The sequence below is a fragment of the Pelophylax lessonae genome (genome assembly GCF_965119305.1).
Source record: "Pelophylax lessonae genome assembly, chromosome: 7".
In the NCBI taxonomy this organism is placed as follows: Eukaryota; Metazoa; Chordata; class Amphibia; order Anura; family Ranidae; genus Pelophylax; species Pelophylax lessonae.
This window is the reverse complement of record NC_138774.1, coordinates 47,142,413-47,160,807: the sequence shown is the minus strand read 5'-3', so window position 1 is coordinate 47,160,807 and position 18,395 is coordinate 47,142,413.

The following is an 18,395-nucleotide window of genomic DNA, read 5'->3' as shown; positions in this document are numbered from 1 at the left end:
GAGCAGACTCCAGGCGAGCAACATCTTCAGGTTTGAAGGGATATAGTTTCCCTAGTTTGGAGGATAGGGAAGACTTACCATCCCCTTTACTCCATTCCTCAGTAATCACCTCTTGTAATTCAGAGAGGGAAGGGAAGTTAATACGCTCCTTGCCAAGGTGCTTGAAGAACTTCCACTGTTTTTTCTGGGGAGACACGGGATCCTCCCATTTTAGAGCTTCCTTAATGGCTCTGATCAGGGATGAAACCAGGGCAAACTCAAAGCCGCCTACTGCCCCTTCTTCTTCCAAATCACTGTCAGATGATTTTGCAAAAGTAATGCTCAGTTGAGAGGGGTCTTGATCTTCCGGCGCTTCAGCTGGAGAACTGGATGTAGTGGGACCAGGTGCTGGGACCGTACCCAGTTCTTTCAGGGACTGTTGCACTATCCTCTTTACCAGGGATTCCAATCTGTGGTCCTCGGGCTCCCTTTCACCGGATGCCTGAGCAAAACATGGCTCACATAGGGACTTGTCCTCCGGGATATGGGCCCCACACCCCCAACAAGCTCTCTGGTGTGTGCGGTGACTCTGACGTTGTTTATGGTGTCTGGGGGAGGAATTAGAGCATCTCCCTTGCTGCCTACTCCCTGATGGAGATTCATGGCGTTTTGATCTGGAGGATGAACTCCCACGTGGTCTGACAGGGTCTCTTTCTTGAGATAAACCAGGCCTGGAAGAGCTGATGGAAAAAAAGAAAGTCGGGAAGACACTGGATTTAGCCATGAAACAGGGACCAGCTAGCCCTCCCCCTCCCCCCCTGAAAAATGCCAGCACCCACCTGTTATGAGAGGGCTTGCCACAGGAGGGCGGTGGCGCAGGATCCATACTTCAGGCCAAACAACCAGACTGATAAAGAAAGGTAATATACATCAGACACCAGGACAATATAGTGATATAGTGTAAGATAGCAACAATCCATCCCCCCGTCTGCAAGTCAAGCATCCGTTGCACATACCTGTAGCAAGGAATCCAGAGACACAGGGAAGCTGCCGCAATGCCCACGGTACTTCCCAAAGTACAGGGGACTGACAGCTGCTTAAAGCCGGAATGATGTCAGCGGTGATGCAGCCGCGATCGCTAGTGCGCATGCGCGAACCAAGCCTCGGCTTCGTTCGCAACGCACTGCGCATGTGCGGGACCAAGAAGCGTCCACCGATTGCCCACAGACAGCAGAGGAGGAAGAGGAAGGAATGCTGGAATGCAGGAAGCGTTCCAGCGTCATTGGGGCTACAAACAAACGCCGCTTAGCGATAGAGAAAGACACATACAAAGTAAACATAAGTTACCAATACCGCTGCCATGAAGAGCTGTAATGAGAATCTTCAGACCCTGTCAGAGAATGCCGGCCAGGCTTCAGTCAACCGCAGAGAGCAGGGGATTTTAAATGTCACTCTCCCGCCTGTGGCTGGGCCCTGGACATGCAGACACCATCCAAAGTATCCTGAGGTAAGCCGGACAAAGTAAGACATCAAAATTGTAGGTCCTTGGAGGAGGACAAAAAAGGAACACCTGCTGTACCTGAGAGCTGAAATTTATGGGAGGGGGGTCCTATACCCTTGGAGTGGAGGCGGGGTTAACCCACACGTAGGCTGCCATGGAGACTGCCAGGAAATTTAGATTTTTACATTTTTTTTTACATTTTTTTTTTGAGAATGTCATATAGCAGAATGTGAAAAATATTGTTTTCTTCTTCAAAATTGTCGCTCTTTTTTTGTTTATAGCGCAAGAAATAAAAATGGCACAGGTGATCAAATACCACCAAAAGAAAGCTCTATTTATGGGAAAAAAAGGACATCAAGTTTATTTGGGTACAGTGTCGCACGACTGCGCAATTGTCCGTCAAAATAACGCAGTGCCGAATCACAAAATAGGGCCTGGTCATTAAGGGGGAAAATCTTCCAGGCTTAAAGTGGTTAAGGACAACAATCCTTCTATGTGGATAAGACCAAATGATCATCATACCTAAAGCATGGCTCCTAGATGTATGTGCCGACCTCAGCTGGCTGTATCTCAATACATTCCGCCGTACATACAGTATATGAAAAAAACATCCGCATATAGTGTAGTATGTTCTAACAATCACATATTACTCACACACTCCTGAAACAAGTTACTCACATTATATTAAAATATAAAAAGCGTTTAAAAGTGGGGGCATGGTCTGGCCGTGGAAGTGAATGGCCACCTGAGTAAGGAACTCCACTTCTCCACAGCCCTCACTAGCGTTTCCAGCCTCCCAGCACAGCACTATCCTCTCCACTTTGAAGGCACAGGCAGCCGACAACCCCCTGGAGCATGAACCGCTAGTGATCCCAATCGAGGGGATCACGCGGGCTTCTGGATTTCTACATGCGGCCCGCACAGCCAGCAATCCAAGATGGGGCAGACTGGGACAGGGATTCCCCATCACCGCACGCTCTGCAGCTGACTGAGGGGAAACAGGGACACAGTCTCAGATATGGAGGAGACAGAGGAGCAGCAGCCATCACAAGTCCCCTCTCCCTCTGACAGAGGCAGGGCCGTCTTTACCATAGGGCAAAAAGGGGCATTTGCCCAGGGCCCTGTCATTGTTGGGGGCCCAAAAAGCTGCTGCCCCTGGAGCCTTGAATAGTTCTGTAGCAGTCAATTAAGCTGTCCCGTCCTCCCCCGTTTGCTGTTGCACAAGAAAGGCACTGAGAGAGGAGAAGGACAGTTGCGGGCTCTATGTGTAAAAGCTGGTTTAGCTAACAGGGAGTGAGGTAGAGTGTCTCTCCGTGCTTCCCCCTCCTCCCCCCTCCTCTTCTCAGAGTTCAATAGCACAGAATGTGAAGTGTTGTGGCTGCTCTGATAGGCGGAGACTGCACTGTGTGTGTGATGGGAAAAGAGCACGAGCACACACATAACAGAACTGTGCAGGCAGCATCTCTGCACTGACTGTGAGGAGAACTGTGAGTGGAATGGGGTGAATTTGTGAAAAGAGGTGAGAACTGTAAAGGGGTGGGGGGTGCAGAGGTGGCTGTAGACATGGGGGGAAGGGATACAGAGGTCGCTGTGGACATTTGGGGTACTAAAATCTTTTCCTGCTGTGAATATTTCCCCAGATCTAGCTGCCTGCATGACATGGGACATCCTTCAGAACAGACAGGTTAGCTAACTAAAGTGAGAGAGAGTTTTATAATGGTTAAACTTCAGCTTTACAACCATGTTGCCTCATATTAAAGGTTTAAAACTGCCATTTATTTCCCTGTAATCATTTATTCTCCTGAATATTTCCACGCAGAACTGTCTTGAGAAAGCCACACAATTTAGGAACCCATAAAACATGATTTGGCTTTGTAGCATTCTATGTAAACTGGATAAACGCTCATGTGTATTTATTCAAAATAGAAAAAAAAAAAGTGCAGATCTGTTTGATTTCCAATCCAATTCAACCCTGTGACACACTAAACTAGTTCAATGGTTTTCATTTTCAGTGGTTGTGGACATGGGGGGTACAGAGGTGGCTGTGGACAGGGGAGCGATACAGAGGTGGACAGGGGAGGGATACAGAGGTGGCTGTGGACAGGTAGGTACAGAGTATGTGATTGTTTTTTGGGGTAGACAGCGAAATTGCATGGTCAGGGGGGCCCAAGAAAATGCTTGCCCAGGGTCCAAACAATATTAAAGACGGCCCTGGACAGAGGTAAGCGCTCTGCTATCTCCCCAGCTCATTCCTCCATGAAGCCTCCCCCAGTGAAGAAGCAGCATGGAGCTGAGGCATGTAACACTCTGTCAGACACAGCCTCCCTACAGCCACTAGCAGCATTCACTGCTACAGACAGCCCTGCCTCAGAAATCACCATAAAACCAATGCTTCTCTCCCTGCAAGCTGATTTACATAGGGAATTCAGAGTTTCTATAAACCAACTACATGACAAGGTTGAATACCTAGAAGATCGCATTAACCACATTGAGCAACACATAACAACGACCACCATGGCTCATAACACCATGGTGGACATACAAGATGAACACACTGATGCCGTACACCAATTACGCCTTAAAGTCGCAGACCTCAAGGACCACTCTAGGCGGAACGACATCAAAGTGAGGAGCGTCCCTGAAGCAATTTCACCAACAGTTTGTCCCCTACTTACATCAGCTTTTCCGCCATATCATTCCAAATATCAAGATTTGCTCATAGATCCAGCCCATAGGATCCATAAGCCACAACACCTTCCTGAATCCCTACCCAGGGATATTCAGGCCCAAATAGCACATCATGAGGGCAGCGCGTTCGATGCACACTTTTCCTGACCCATTCGTCAAAATCTCACTTTACAGCAACATCTCAGCTGCTCAGTCTAGAAAATCCTTTGCGCCGGTCACCTCGATTCTTATGGAACACAAGATTACCTACAAATGGGGGATACACATTGGTTGTTCTCCTCTTAATGGGGGATTTTTAAGGCAATCAAAGGAAAAGAAAGAAACAAAAATTAATCTAAAATAAAATATAAATGTTTATTAAGAACTAGTTGTGTATGGGTATAACAGCTTTAGCTGCATTTAAAAGGTGTCTTGCAATATAATTTTTGTAAGTTTTAAAAGGTAATTTTTTTAAGGTAATTTGCAGAAGGTATGGGGAAGCATCATAGTAAAAAAAAAAAACTCCTGTAATGTGTTCAAGCCAGTGGGCTACTGCCTTCCAAAAGTTTTGTATTAAGGGGCATTGCAACCAAATGTGTTAGAATGTTCCCGCGGGAAGAACTACAATGCCAGCACTTATCTGATGTTTGGGGGAACCATTGTTTCAGCTTTACCGGTGTTTTATACCACTGGGTCCTAATCTTGTAAGCTGTCTCTTGCATGCGTGTGCTGAGTGAGCATTTGTAAGAGAAAAAACACGATTTCTTCCATTGATTTGCAGTTAGAGTACAACCTAAGTCTCTTTCCCAGGCAACTTTAAATGTGTCAGTATAATTGTCTGGAGCAATTGAGAGCCATTTGTAAGCCTGTGAAGTGACTCCCCTTATTCGAGACTGCAATAAACATAATTCCTCAAAACCCGTTAGTTTCCTTGAGAGTGAAGCCTTAGATTTGTGGTTACTGAGGAAGTCATGAATTTGTAAATAATTCCAGAATTTCAAAGGGTGTCCTGATGAGCATATCCCCTTTAGCTCTGAATATGTGAGGAATTTTCCATTCCTAAAACAATTTTTGGCTAAAATTGGTCAGGGCATAAACTCAGAAGAAGCTAACAAAGCGGAATTACCCACACCTGGAAGGAACTCTGGATTATTGAAGGGAGAGGTTAGGGGTCCCGGGCAAGAAGAGAGGTTATATGTAGGAGCAACCTTGTGGAAGACTTTAAGAGTGGCACTGATCAATGGATGGTTTTTAATTTCTCTAGGATAAGTGGCAGGGTCATGAAAAGTGACCAATTGTTTTCAATGTTAACCCAAGCTTTATTGACGGCATGACAATGCCAGTCAAGGATTCTCATTATGTGAGAAGCAAAATAATATTTTTGGAAGTTAGGTATGCTCATACCTCCTTCAGTCTTAGTCTGTTGTAGGTATTGAAAATTGATATGAGGGCTTTTGTTGGCCCAGATGAACATTCTTTGTAACCTGGTTAGTTTATGGAAGAAGGATGAGGGAATATAGATTGGTAAGGCATGAAAAAGGTAAAGAAGACGAGGTAAAATTGCCATTTTAATAATGGCGGCTCTTCCAAACCAGGAGAATTTACCTACATTCCATTTATTCAAGTCGCTTTTAATTGCCTTGAATAGGGGCAAAAAATTAATCTCAAAGAGAGAGTAAAGATTGGAGGGGAGTCTATCTCCCAGATATTTAATGGAAGATTTCTCCCATTTATAAGGGCAGTTAGTTTTTGTCAAATTCATCAAATCTGATGATAAGGTTAGATTTAGGGCTTCTGACTTTACATGGCTGATCTCGAAGTTCGAAAAAAATCTGAATAATTTGAATTGTTTATTAAGATTAGGTATTGATACGTGCAGTTGAGTGATGTAAAATAAAAGGTCATCTGCGGAAGCTGATACTTTAAATTCAGTTTGGTCTTTTTGAAAACCTTGAATTGAGGGATCTAGGTTAATGGATCTAATTAGGGGTTCTAATGATAGAATAAAAAGAAGTGGTGAAAGGGGGCAACCTTGCCTAGTTCCATTGTGCAAATTTAAGGGATCAGAAAGGACACTGTTGACTTTAACTTTGTTGGTGGGATGCGTATATAAAGCGCTGATCCATGATCGTATGTTACCACCCAGGCCAATGTGTTTGCATGTGGCAAATAGGTAGTCCCATGCGACCCTAGCAAAAGCCTTTTCGGCATCGGTTGACAACAACATACCTTCAACCCCACCTCCCAGTGCATAATAATATATATAATAATATATACATAATGTATAAGGTTTAGGGATTTGATTATATTATCCCTAGCTTCTCTGCCAGGCATAAATCCTACCTGTTTGGGACCAATTATGTTATGAAGATGAGGGCGTAGTCTTTCTGCTAGAATTTTTGCAAGTAATTTTAGGTCAATGTTTAACAATGAAATCGGTATATAATTAGAGCATAGAGTGGGATCTTTTCAGGTTTTGGGATCACAGACATATGAGCCATGAGGAATTCTTGAGACGGAGGCTGTTTTGGGTTCTCTTTAAGTATGTTAAGGGTATCGGTTAAAGGTTGAGATAATGAGTCTACATATAGTTTGTAGTATTGAGAGGTGAAACCGTCCGGTCCAGGGCTTTTGCTCGCTTTCAAGTCTTTAACAGCTGTTTTGGTCTCTTCAATAGAGATCTCTTTTTCCAAATCGGAGATTATATCTGCATGTAAAGTCGGTAGTCCACTGTCTTCTAAATATGTTTTGATTGCCTGTAGTCTGGGCATATCCAGGTCAACAGGTTTATTCTGAGTAGGAATATTGTAAAGCTTAGTATAGAATTTACCACACTCATTGTGGCAAATACAGCCACTGTATATTGTCCTTTGTGTAGGTATTATGTTTATTGCATGTGTATACCTTTAAGAACTAAGTGTTTGTAATGTAATGCTAAAGCCCTTCTTCCCCCACCCCCCTCCTGTTTCTGTGTCTAATTGTGTGGATTCATGACACATAGACAATGGTCTGGACTGGAGACATCTCTCCGCAGGGGGTGTGTATTGAGAGACTGCCTGTTTCAAGGTACAAATATTCAGTCCCCCATGTGGTCCGCTGCTGTACAGCCCCTGGAATGTCTGTGGGGAAGCCCCTTGCATGGGGAATCCCATAAATACTGAAAGCCTATGAATAAAAGGGTTGTTGACTCCCAGCCTATGTGTAGTCTAGTTCTTGGGAGGGAAGGATGGTATAACGCTACCTGGATTGTTGCATGCTGTACCTGCCTATTTGGAATATTACCTGTTTTCCTGTCTACCAGCGAAGACCCTGTATATTGAACTACCCCTCCGCTACACTCATTAGCCATTGTTTTAGGGTCCTGGATTAGTCGACCCTCAAGGTCTCTAATGCTATGAATATTATTAGATGTTTGAGCGTCTTAAAGCGCTCTTGCCAAGGCTCTGCCTCCTTTATCACTCTGTTCATAATACAGTGACTTCTTAAAAAAGAGATTGCGCCTGATTCCCACATCAAGTATGGATGGGAGTTCCTTTCTAGCTAAGGCCAGTTCCTTTTCCACTTGTAAGGGTTAATTTGTGTTGGGCTTCCAATTTGGCAATTTGGAGCATGAGGTCATTAATACATTTTTCTTTTTCCTTTTTCCTTTGGGCTCCTAGCTTAATCAGTTCACCCCTAATCACACTTTTATGTGCTTCCCAAATTAACAAAGGAGATGTGTCTGCAGAACTGTTTTCAATGAAGAAATTCTGTATGGCAAGCTGTATTTTATTGTGTATTTCCTTATCTACTAGTTAAGAGGAGTTTAGCCTCCATGAAAAATCTGGTTTCGCCTTGGATGAGGTCCTCATGTGAAGTGAGACAGGAGCATGATCTGATAATGAGATTAGGCCTACCTCAGCATTCGTTAAATCCGAGAGATCTCTTTGTGTAATGAAGATGTTGTCAATCCTTGTATATCTCTGGTGTGGAGCTGAGAAGAAAGTAAAATCTTTGGTTAGTGGATGCAGTGTCCTCCAAACATCAACCAAGGTTAGGGATTGGAGGAGAGTTTTAATTATTTTGAGCACTTTATAGGATACACTAGATCTACCCGCGGAGTTATCATACTCAGGGTTAAGAGGGACATTAAAATCTCCACCTAAGACGATACATCCCCGTGCAAACCCCTTAAGTTCATTGATCACAGTGCTACAAAAAGATATATGGGCTTTGTTTGGAAAATATTCGCCAGGGTAAATGGTTTCCCTTGTAATGTACCTTTAAGGAATAAGTACCTGCCATCTGGATCAGCCAGTTGTTCATCTACTGCGAATGCTGTGTTTTTATGGATCAATATGGCAACCCCTTTGGTCTTCGCTTGTTGGTTGGAGGCAAAGTAAGCCTTCGGAAAATGTTTATCAAAAAATTTTGGTGAGTTCGGACCTTTAAAATGTGTCTCCTGAAGAAAAATGATTTGCGGTTTACATTTTTAAAGCTCGTATAGAACACATTTTCTTTTCTCAGGTATATTTAGTCCGTTTACGTTATGAGAGATCAGAAATGTTTTTTTTACCTAAATGAGAATACACCATAATTAACACAAACAAAACAAAACAAAAAAAAAAATAAAAAAATAAAATAAAATTGGGGGAAAAAAAGGTAGGGGGGGAGAGAAGAATAGGTAATCAGATATGAGTAGATCAGCTAAAGGAAAGTGGTAAGTATAGTGAAAGGCGAAGGGTATAGAGAAGAATTAGAATATACGTGAAAATAAGAGCAAAAGAAATAGTAAGGAAGAGACGTTAGAAAATGAAAGACTATGTAGTTATCTGTGAGTAGAGCAGTGTTAATTTCGTCGACTAAAACCGACTAAAATGTTTTCGTCGACTAAATTAACACAATTTTAGTCTACTAAAATACGACTAAAACTAAAACAATTCAGATGACTAAAAGACTAAAATACGACTAAAACTAAAATGGCATTTTAGTTATAAGACTATAACTAAAACTAAATAAAAAATTGACATCAAAATTAACACTCCTCTGCTGGCCATTTCTATATCGGCAACACAATTCCATCCAGAGCATGCAATAAAAGCACATTAAAGTTTAAACATGTATTGCACCACCACATACACATAAGTAAGGAGCATCTACTAAGCTGCTGAAAACTAAACAATTAAGAAAAAGGCTTTTCTTATATTTTTCCCTAATATTTAATGTTGGTAATATATTCAGGTAATATGTGCAATGACATTACAGTCAATGGAGTTTACAGCAGTGTTAATTTCGTCAACGAAAAAGTTTTCGTCACCGGCCTTTTTCAGCTGACGAAAACGAGACGCAAAGTATAGCACATTTTAGTCAAATGACGACAACTTTGACGAAAATCAAATCAGTTTTCGTTAATGAACGAAAACTAAACGAGAATGTGAGGCAGGAACGTTTACCCAACTTCAGGTTTTCACAGAGCTCCGCCTGTGTGGCGTCTGGCGTGGCGTGCCCCGTGATGTCCAACGTGAGGAGTGGACTACTACAAGAGAGTCGACTCGAGACCAGTCACCTGACCTCACCAGAGCACTGCAGCACTACAGCGAGACGCGCCAGGCCCGACTCATCACACGGCACTGGCACCCGGCCACCACCACATCTAGAGCAGAGCACCCACTGTGAGTTAACAGCCAGGCCAGTTATTACTGCCTCCCTGAGTCCCCTCAAACCACTCACCAGTCACCACTGGCATCTGATTCCGCCATCCAACCAGGACTGTGTGCGTGCATAAAGGCCGCTGAGGCCCGCCCGGCCCATCCTGTTCAACAACTTCAGTTCAGAGTCAGACCAGAGACCACCCTTAAACCTGAGACCCCCATCCAGCACTCTGAGCAGCACTGTGTGCACTCACTGCACTGACTGCAGGCAGCAGCATTACAGGCCTCCTCTCTGACCTGACCATGACCATTTAGATGACTAAAATGTGTTTTAGTCGACTAAAATGTAGGACGTGTTAGTCGACTAAAATGGAAGATGTTTTAGTCGACTAAATACGACTAAAACTAAAACACTTGCAGAAGACTAAAATGGGACTAAAACTAAAATGCCATTTTAGTCCTAAGACTAAGACTAAAACTAAATTGAAATTTGCTGCCAAAATTAACACTGGAGTAGAGACAGGAATTCCCGACTCCACTCACTAACATTGGTAGGATTAACAGCAAGTAATTATGTACTTCACAACAGAAAATAAAATATAACCCCCTGTAGGGGTGAGGAAGTGCCCGCCAGAGGACAACACCAGTAAAAAAAATCCTTAGGTGTCACTCCCACTCCGAACACGAGCTACCGGCCGATCGGACCCCAAAAATTTAGTAAAAAATAGAAAAAATACATAAAGTTCTGTATAGATCTATAAAGTAGGCAGCAATAGAGGTTACATAAGAGAGAATCCACATCACCCAAACCTACCACAGAAGAAAGTGTTTCAAATTGAATGTAAAATTATGAACTTATATGGTCTTCGTAAGAGTTGTAGAGAACTCATTAGTAATTGGTAAAATATAAAAAATATATCATAACAACCAATCCTCTCTTTGAGAGAAAATAGGTAATATCACATCCCCTCTAGGAAGCCACTTAATGGCGTCAGAAGTGGTCTGTGTAATACATCAAAATATCTAGAGCAGGAGTTCCCAAACTGTGAGTCGGGACCCACTGGTGGGTCGTGAGCTGCGTTTGAGTGGGTCGCTCTGAGCCAGAAATCACTGAGAGCGGGCCCGCTTAAATTGTGCTGTGCGAGTCTGCACAAATTACAGAGAGCCAGAGCAGTCAAATCGCGATATATTCAGGACCCCACCCACGCAGTTTACGGAGGCCGGTCTGCATTTCCTGCGAGGAGGATACTTGCATCATTGAGTACGTATGTGGGCTGTTATGTAAGGTTGTAGGATATGTTCATGGGGTGCACAGTCAGCTCCTCTGTCCTGCTGGTGGCAGCGGTCGTGGCTAGACTGGCGGCGGGATTCTCTCAGCTATAGCGGGCAGAGACGGCAGCCTCGGTGTCATAAGAGGACCAGGTGGCCTGGTGGTGTCAGGAGTTAATGGCAGCTTTTATTTTTAATTTAACATTCCCCTCTCTTTAAAATATGCGTTATTATTATTATTTGCATTTATATAGCGCCAACAAATTCTGTAGCGCTTTACAATATTCAATTACAAGCAAGTGGGTTTCGAAAAATAACTGTATTCAGAACCAGAAGTGGGTCTCGGCCCAAAAAAGTTTGGGAAGCCCTGATCTAGAGGTTTGTAAGAAACGACCACCAATAATACCCCAGAAACCTCTCTCAAGACAGGATCAATACTTGTATGAGCACCCCAGAGGGGATGAGCCTAAATAAGGTCTAACATGTCAACATTTATAAATAACTTTTTCAATAAACATAGGCTGCCATCCTGTTCTCGTGCCAAGCCACGCTCCCAACTAGGAACTCTTTGCGCCGATAAAATCACTCTTGCATATGTTTCAGCTCTGGTGATCGGATCCTGGATAAGGAGGAGAGCCGTCTCTCGTGAGAGAGTAAGAGCTATGACAAACTGACAACCATTTCTGTTCTACTGATTCCATTGATCCTATCTACGGCGGTGAGATCTTTCTGATTTTGTTACTCTCATGTGAACCTGCTCTTTTTATCATATTTTTTTCTTTTCCTCATTTGAACTCATTCCTTCCTTTTGCCTGACAAGTTAGCGAGCAGTGCAAATATCGATTACTGACTTTTTGCAGACTGAAAGTGAAAATGGCGTGCTCAAAGTTGGCTGTTGATAAGAAAAGAAAAGTTGATTTTGAAAACTGAGTTTAAGAGTGAGAGGACAAAAAAATTTGCATTCGTGCTCCCCATGGAAAGCAGAAAACCAATGCATTTAATTTGCACTGAGACGATAATAATCATCAAAAGTGGTAACGTAAAACGCCATTATGAAACCAAGCATGCACATTTTGAACAAAATTACCCTCAGAACACAGAGGTAAGGACCATAAAAATAAACCTGATGAAATCATCCTATGAAGCTACAAGCAGTGTAATAGTTAGATCAGCCACACAACAGGAGCGGGCAACATGCTGATGCTGAAATAGTCAAGGAGTGTATGAGTGAAGTGGTGACTGCTCTGTTTGAAGAGACTCAAAAGGATGAAATAATCCTGAAAATAAGCCAAATACCCTGTTCTGATTCCACTGCTGCAAGTCGAACTGAAATACTTGCTGATTATTTGCTTGAACAACTTAGCTTTGCTATTAAAAAAGCCAAATTAATTTCATTGGCTGTGGATGAATCCACAGACAACACAGACAATGCCCAACTCATGGTCTTTGTCAGATTTTTTTTATGAAGAAGAGGGAGAATTTCATGAAGATGTTTTGGGTCTCACAAACCTCCATGGACACACAAGGGGGGGGGGGTGACATTTATGAAGCAGTGACACAGTTGCTTAGAGACAGAGAGATAGACCTGAAGCATGTTGTTTCCATTGCTACTGATGGTGCACCATGTATGATTGGGAGTGAGAGGGAGTTAGTGTCATGCTTGAGAACTCACCACCCTGACCTCATGGCATACCACTGCATAATTCACCAGATGGTTTTGTGTGCCAGCCTTGGAGAAAAGTACTCAGAAGTGATCAGTGTTGGGGGTAACTAGTTACAAAGTAACTGATTACAGTAACTACATTACTTTTTTTGGTAACGGAGTAATGTAACTAGTTACAATACTAATATTGGTAACTACACTACTTTACTAGGCTATAGGAAGTAACTACACTACTTTACTAGGCTATAGGAACACGCTTTCCTGCGTTACCCAAGCCGTGCGCTACAATCGTTATTTCGAAGAATAGAGAGGGATGAATTTTTGACTTTTTGTTGCACTTTATGTTTTATTCTGTTTTTTCAGGTTTTGTTTTCATGTTTCCCAAAGCCTGTGTTTATACAATAAACTCTATGCAGAAAGAGTGCCTTTTATCTTCTTCTACACGGTCAATTACGAAAGAGGAAAGTAAAGTAATAAGTAGGGTTGACTGTATTATTCGTGTTCGTACCGAATAATTGGATTTTTGTTTTTTTGGGTAAAAATCCGTGTTCGGTCATTTTATTTCCGGGTTCTGTATGCATTGGCGTGCTTTTCATGGCGGGCTTTCAACAGCCAATCAACAAGCGTTTAACTGGTGTGCCTTAAGCCATCCCAGCCATGCTTACAAATGTATTAGTAGCTGTGATTGGCCATCTGAAGCATGTGACCAAGTCTTTATAAGTTCGAGCCAGCGCCGCTGCGTCATTCTGCTCTGTAGTTCAGGGACAGAGCACACATCATACGTGCTGGCTGCTGATTAGCGACAGACAGGCAAAATTCATTTGTGTCCGGATAGAATTGAGGGACAGGTCGGAGTGTGTTAGGCAGGGCGAGTTGTAGGGCATTTTAGGGCGAGGCTGCTGATTTTTAGGGTCAGTTTTCTACAATCGATTTTGCTGTGTGTGGGGGGGGGGGGTTTGCAGTGACCGATCTTATCAATCCTTTTAGGGCGAGGCTGCTGATTTTTAGGGTCAGTGTGTTCTACAATCGATATTGCTGTGTGGGGGGGGGGGGTTTGCAGTGACCGATCTTATCAATCCTTTTAGGGCGAGGCTACTGATTTTTAGGGTCAGTTTTCTACAATCGATTTTGCTGTGTGGGGGGGGGTTTGCAGTGACAGATCTTATCAATCCTTTTAGGGAGAGGCTGGAGATAGGCAGGTGTCAGTGGTCCACATCGATTTTGCTGTGTGTGGGGTGCAGTGAACACAATCTTTTTTGCCCACTGAGGAGGAGGGAGAAAAGTCTTTTTCTATCAGTCACTGTGTGCAGCGTTTTTCCTTCTGTGCTGTGCTGACTCTGATCATACACTGCTGTGTTCAGTGTTCACATGTGCTATTATTGAGTGGTTTCAAAAATCATACACTTTTTTCTATTCCACTATTCAATATACAGCCTTGGGTTAAAAAAATTAAATTGTGGCATTGCTGTACTAATCTAGTTAAAAATTACACTTAAAGGGGGATTTTTTTTTTCCCTCCATAGCCTGCAGCAGAGCTGAATGATATAAGACACTGCTGTTCACATGTGCTATTGATAAATCACACCAATTTTATATCATATTTTCTATTCCGCTATTCAATAAAAACCTTTGGGTATAAAAAATTAAATTGCGGGATAGTCTGTGTTAGTACGTGTGAGATACACCTTTCCAATTTTTGGGGTTCATCTCATACTTCTGAAGATTTGAGGGTGCTGCCTGTTCCGTACTCCTCCTACTCCTCATCCTGCCTTTTAGGGGTACAAAAAATAGTAATTAGGGCCTAGTGTGGTTCTGTACGTGTGAGATACATACACTTTTTTTGATAATATTTTCTATTCCGCTATTCAATAAAAACCTTTGGGTATAAACAATTAAATTGCGGGATAGTCTGTGTTGGTACGTGTGAGATACACCTTTCCAATTTTTGGGGTTCATCTCATACTTCTGAAGATTTGAGGGTGCTGCCTGTTCCATACTCCTCCTACTCCTCATCCTGCCTTTAGGGGTACAAAAAATAGTAATTGGGGCCTAGTGTGGTTCTGTACATGTGAGATACATACACTTTTTTTGATAATATTTTCTATTCCGCTATTCAATAAAAACCTTTGGGTATAAACAATTAAATTGCGGGATAGTCTGTGTTGGTACGTGTGAGATACACCTTTCCAATTTTTGGGGTTCATCTCATACTTCTGAAGATTTGAGGGTGCTGCCTGTTCCAAACTCCTCCTACTCCTCATCCTGCCTTTTAGGGGTGCAAAAAATAGTAATTGGGGCCTAGTGTGGTTCTGTACGTCTGAGATACATACACTTTTTTGATAATATTTTCTATTCCGCTATTCAATAAAAACCTTTGGGTATAAACAATTAAATTGTGGGATAGTCTGTGTTGGTACGTGTGAGATACACCTTTCCAATTTTTGGGGTTCATCTCATACTTCTGAAGATTTGAGGGTGCTGCCTGTTCCAAACTCCTCCTTCTCCTCATCCTGCCTTTTAGGGGTACAAAAAATAGTAATTGGGGCCTAGTGTGGTTCTGTACGTCTGAGATACATACACTTTTTTGATAATATTTTCTATTCCGCTATTCAATAAAAACCTTTGGGTATAAACAATTAAATTGCCAGATAGTCTGTGTTGGTACGTGTGAGATACACCTTTCCAATTTTTGGGGTTCATCTCATACTTCTGAAAATTTGAGGGTGCTGCCTGTTCCAAACTCCTCCTACTCCTCATCCTGCCTTTTAGGGGTACAAAAAATAGTAATTGGGGCCTAGTGTGGTTCTGTACGTCTGAGATACATACACTTTTTTGATAATATTTTCTATTCCGCTATTCAATAAAAACCTTTGGGTATAAACAATTAAATTGCGGGATAGTCTGTGTTGGTATGTGTGAGATACAACTTTCCAATTTTTGGGGTTCATCTCATACTTCTGAAGATTTGAGAGTGCTGCCTGTTCCAAACTCCTCCTACTCCTCATCCTGCCTTTAGGGGTACAAAAAATAGTAATTGGGGCCTAGTGCGGTTCTGTACGTGTGAGATACATACACTTTTTTTGATAATATTTTCTATTCCGCTATTCAATAAAAACCTTTGGGTATAAATAATTAAATTGCGGGATAGTCTGTGTTGGTACGTGTGAGATACACCTTTCCAATTTTTGGGGTTCATCTCATACTTCTGAAGATTTGAGGGTGCTGCCTGTTCCGTACTCCTCCTACTCCTCATCCTGCCTTTAGGGGTACAAAAAATAGTAATTGGGGCCTAGTGTTGTTCTGTACGTGTGAGATACATACACTTTTTTTGATAATATTTCTATTCCGCTATTCAATAAAAACCTTTGGGTATAAACAATTAAATTGCGGGATAGTCTGTGTTGGTACGTGTGAGATACACCTTTCCAATTTTTGGGGTTCATCTCATACTTTTGAAGATTTGAGGGTGCTGCCTGCTCCAAACTCCTCCTACTCCTCATCCTGCCTTTTAGGGGTACAAAAAATAGTAATTGGGGCCAAGTGTGGTTCTGTACGTCTGAGATACATACACTTTTTTGATAATATTTTCTATTCCGCTATTCAATAAAAACCTTTGGGTATAAACAAATAAATTGTGGGATAGTCTGTGTTGGTACGTGTGAGATACACCTTTCCAATTTTTGGGGTTCATCTCATACTTCTGAAGATTTGAGGGTGCTGCCTGTTCCAAACTCCTCCTTCTCCTCATCCTGCCTTTTAGGGGTACAAAAAATAGTAATTGGGGCCTAGTGTGGTTCTGTACGTCTGAGATACATACACTTTTTTGATAATATTTTCTATTCTGCTATTCAATAAAAACCTTTGGGTATAAACAATTAAATTGCCAGATAGTCTGTGTTGGTACGTGTGAGATACACCTTTCCAATTTTTGGGGTTCATCTCATACTTCTGAAGATTTGAGGGTGCTGCCTGTTCCAAACTCCTCCTACTCCTCATCCTGCCTTTTAGGGGTACAAAAAATAGAAATTGGGGCCTAGTGTGGTTCTGTACGTCTGAGATACATACACTTTTTTGATAATATTTTCTATTCCGCTATTCAATAAAAACCTTTGGGTATAAACAATTAAATTGCGGGATAGTCTGTGTTGGTACGTGTGAGATACACCTTTCCAATTTTTGGGGTTCATCTCATACTTCTGAAGATTTGAGAGTGCTGCCTGTTCCAAACTCCTCCTACTCCTCATCCTGCCTTTAGGGGTACAAAAAATAGTAATTGGGGCCTAGTGCGGTTCTGTACGTGTGAGATACATACACTTTTTTTGATAATATTTTCTATTCCACTATTCAATAAAAACCTTTGGGTATAAATAATTAAATTGCGGGATAGTCTGTGTTGGTACGTGTGAGATACACCTTTCCAATTTTTGGGGTTCATCTCATACTTCTGAAGATTTGAGGGTGCTGCCTGTTCCGTACTCCTCCTACTCCTCATCCTGCCTTTAGGGGTACAAAAAATAGTAATTGGGGCCTAGTGTTGTTCTGTACGTGTGAGATACATACACTTTTTTTGATAATATTTCTATTCCGCTATTCAATAAAAACCTTTGGGTATAAACAATTAAATTGCGGGATAGTCTGTGTTGGTACGTGTGAGATACACCTTTCCAATTTTTGGGGTTCATCTCATACTTCTGAGGATTTGAGGGTGCTGCCTGTTCCAAACTCCTCCTACTCCTCATCCTGCCTTTTAGGGGTACAAAAAATAGTAATTGGGGCCTAGTGTGGTTCTGTACGTCTGAGATACATACACTTTTTTGATAATATTTTCTATTCCGCTATTCAATAAAAACCTTTGGGTATAAACAATTAAATTGTGGGATAGTCTGTGTTGGTACGTGTGAGATACACCTTTCCAATTTTTGGGGTTCATCTCATACTTCTGAAGATTTGAGGGTGCTGCCTGTTCCAAACTCCTCCTTCTCCTCATCCTGCCTTTTAGGGGTACAAAAAATAGTAATTGGGGCCTAGTGTGGTTCTGTACGTCTGAGATACATACACTTTTTTGATAATATTTTCTATTCTGCTATTCAATAAAAACCTTTGGGTATAAACAATTAAATTGCGGGATAGTCTGTGTTGGTACGTGTGAGATACACCTTTCCAATTTTTGGGGTTCATCTCATACTTCTGAAGATTTGAGAGTGCTGCCTGTTCCAAACTCCTCCTACTCCTCATCCTGCCTTTAGGGGTACAAAAAATAGTAATTGGGGCCTAGTGCGGTTCTGTACGTGTGAGATACATACACTTTTTTTGATAATATTTTCTATTCCGCTATTCAATAAAAACCTTTGGGTATAAATAATTAAATTGCGGGATAGTCTGTGTTGGTACGTGTGAGATACACCTTTCCAATTTTTGGGGTTCATCTCATACTTCTGAAGATTTGAGGGTGCTGCCTGTTCCGTACTCCTCCTACTCCTCATCCTGCCTTTAGGGGTACAAAAAATAGTAAATGGGGCCTAGTGTTGTTCTGTACGTGTGAGATACATACACTTTTTTTGATAATATTTCTATTCCGCTATTCAATAAAAACCTTTGGGTATAAACAATAAAATTGCGGGATAGTCTGTGTTGGTACGTGTGAGATACACCTTTCCAATTTTTGGGGTTTATCTCATACTTCTGA